Genomic DNA, 3,151 nt, shown 5'->3' with positions numbered 1-3,151 from the left:
GAAGAGAGAGCCACTCAGGTGAGAACATTGCCTGATGATGTAGGTCCTAGGCAGGAGGCTGTGAGCACTGAGAGTTCCAGCATATTTTGAGGTGTGAATGACAAAACTGAAATCTTCTAGAAAGTGCCAGGACATGTGTTTCTGCTCAGCTAGGTAAGGCCTACTTTGGCTTGCCCAGGCAATGGGTCCCAGGTCTCCTCTTCTCATGGGCTAGGTTGAGTAGGTCTGGGGCTCTCATATTTCACTGCACATTGAGCATCTCTGCCGGCAGTGAGAAGCCAGCCTTCGGGGACCACGTAATCCTTAAACTTGCTGCGACAGCTCAGCCCATCACACTGGATAAGCCTGAACCTAAGCCCCCCCCACTCCTTCCTAGTGTATCCCAGTCCCATCCCCTGCAATCTGCTTTAGCAGAGGATGACATCTCATTGTCATGGCAACCTGGAGTCACTACTCTCCCCTTTCATGGACAGCCCTCAGCTTTTCCTTTCATGGAAAAGCCCTCAGTTGCTTTTCCAGCTTATGGTCTGTTTCTTCAGGAGCAGATGAAGGCCAAGAGCCCTAGACTCTAACAGAGAAGCTTGACTACTTCCTTTAGTACTGGTCCAGAGGGAGAAGTGGCTTGGAGGGACCAAGTCCACCTCAGGGATCTGTGGCTGAAGAGGAGGGGACAGGGCAGGGTATCATCAGCAGAGAGACTTCGCCAAACGCAGCCTTGCTTGTTGGAGAATAATGTGCCCTCACCAGGGACCCCTTAGGTGCCAGCAGTACCGCCAGTCATGCTGGGGGTGCTGGATCCACAGGTGCACATCCGGGGTGCTCCCCTCTCAACACAGATGGTCAAGGCAGGGCCCTTGCTGAGTCCCCTGAAGTCTGGATGCCTGATACAGGGATGAGCACGTTGAAAACCAGGTCCTACTTATGGGACAGAAAAGCGGCTTCCTCCACACTCCCTGAGTCGGGAATGAAGAAGGGGTAGGGCCGGTACTGTCAGTGGCAGATACGTGGGCAGAAGAGTCAGGGCAGGGCCGCTTGTGTCCCCTCAGGTCCAGGCAGGTCTGCGCAGGGCAGAATGGTCCCAGGGCGGCTGGGGCTGTTTGTAGCCATCAACACCCATTCCTCCTCTATTCTCCTTTCGAATTGTTTTCAGAAATGAACTAAAACAAGGTCTTCAAAGACTTCGGGGGGTAAGGCCCTCAGGAACCAGAAGATTGCACGATGGATTGAAAACGGTACGGACTCTATAGGTCAGAGGATTTATTCTGCTTTGTCAAGTTCTTAAAGAATTATTGGGTCATTTCACTGCCCTCCCCCAACTTTCCTTTATTTTGTTTCAGGCAGGTGATGAGATTGCGAAAATTTACTCTGCTAGTAAGTTGCCTGCTGACGTCACTGTGCTCAGGGGGGACAGAGCCAGGCTGGGCCTCAGTGAAGGCTGGTGCACACCCTCCTCAGCCAGCTCCTGGCGCTGACTCTTGGAGCGAGTTCCTTGCCCTCTCTGTGCTGCAGGTTCCTCCTCCCCACAGTGAGGATGAAAAGCTCCCCCAGGGATGTTCCTGAGAACCACATGGGGTCAAGCTTTAAATTCCTAGTTCTTACTAGATATCAAGTGCTTGACCTACAGTTGGGCTGCATGAAAAAGAAAAGAGAAATTCCAGGGACAGTGAATGAGTAAATAGAGTTCAGTTTGGGGAGCAGAGACCTTGGTGCCCCCTGCCTGCCCACACTCTGTCCACCACGGCCCTGGCTCTGCCCCTTTCCCTTCAGCCTCTCCCCTGTGGTTGACTCTCGTCCTGTGACCATGTTTCCAACAGTGGGAAAGCTTGTGCTCGGCTCAGAACCACCGGCATGTAGGCTGTAGGGCTGCGGCCTCATCAGGAAGGAAGCGCAGGCTGCTGGGAAGGCAGGGAGCTGGGCGGGGCCGCTGCCCAAGCCTCTGGCAGTCAGTCTGGCTGCTCCTCCCTGAGCTGTAATGAGGGGCTTATCCTTGCCAGGGAAGTAGCTGCAGTTGCCATTCAGGATAAAGGCTGTCCACCTGCCCCTAGTGAGGGTCACTAGGAAGCGCTCTGAGCCCGGCTCCTCATCTGTCACGTGAGTCCTAGACTAAGGCTCCTTCTCCGTCCAGGTGCTCTGGGTGGTGGGTACTCAGGTCAGGGCAGCCCCTCCTCAGGAGGAGGAGATGTGGGCACTGCACTGTGGGCCTGGCAGCCTGAGGCAGGTGCTTGCTGACCAGGCCACTCCCTGCTTGTTCTGCAGACAATAAAGCTGCCAGCATGGTTTATGCTTTGACCGCTGGATCACTGGACAAGTGGACAGTGTGGGCTGCTATGCGGGAAGTAAGTCCCGTCCATCATTTCCAACTTTGGGTCCCATCTAGTTGTATATTTTCTACTCACAGTCTTTTTTTCTATTAGTCCAACAGGTTGAAGAATTTTAAGACCAAACTTTATGCCATAGGTATGAAAAACTCTCAGAGAAACCAGGTAATTCAGAACAGGTAACCAGGTGCCACTCTTGAACCCAGTTGGGGAAAATTTTCAAAGGCAGCTGTCCCAGCATCACCCAGTGGATGTCCCTCTATCCCAGCCCAAGCATTTGGACAACAGGTAGTCACTTCAGATGAACAGAAGGTGTTGTGTAAACGATACACCAGAGGTGTGGGTGGAGGAGCTTTCCCCGCCCTGAGGGTGGGCTGCTGACAGATGCCAGGCTTGGAGTCCAACATGGCAGCAGGCAAGAGCCTATTTCCCAGGACAGAATGCTGTGTTCTCAACCCTTGTCTGTTTGCCAAGCCATCTTCTCTTCCTTGTAGTTGTTTGAAATTGTGGGTGCAAAGACCCAGGTATATGAGGTACCCAAACCCAATGACATGGAAGGCTTTATTATATCGGTGAGTGTGGGATAAATGTGAGAAGGAGGTTGGGGTAGCTTCTCACCTTGCTCATGCGTGTCTCTCTTCCTGACCCTACCACCTATGATACTTTCTTCCAGCTCGTGGGAAATTCCTGTAAGCAAGTTATGGGTGGGGACACCTACTACGCCTGTGTAGGAGGTACGTGCTGGGGTCACTGATCAAGAGTAAATGACATTTGCGTATGTGTGATGTGCATGTGCCTGAGTCTGAGTGTGGTGTGTGTCTTTGGTGTAAGTG

The 3,151-nt window shown here is 52.7% G+C and overlaps 1 long non-coding RNA gene across 1 annotated transcript; it reads left to right on the top strand.

Annotated features, from left to right (window-relative positions):
- The first annotated feature begins 2,261 nt into the window (after window positions 1-2,261).
- Window positions 2,262-2,878, top strand: LOC129641860 (uncharacterized). Its single transcript, XR_008709489.1, has 3 exons — window positions 2,262-2,336; window positions 2,415-2,457; window positions 2,813-2,878. It is a non-coding gene; the product is annotated as an uncharacterized LOC129641860 (long non-coding RNA).
- Window positions 2,879-3,151: the final 273 nt, after the last annotated feature.

This window comes from Bubalus kerabau, chromosome 1, assembly GCF_029407905.1.
Source record: "Bubalus kerabau isolate K-KA32 ecotype Philippines breed swamp buffalo chromosome 1, PCC_UOA_SB_1v2, whole genome shotgun sequence".
NCBI lineage: Eukaryota > Metazoa > Chordata > Mammalia > Artiodactyla > Bovidae > Bubalus > Bubalus kerabau.
Note: the sequence above shows the minus strand (reverse complement) of the source record. Positions and strands in the feature narration are given on the sequence as shown.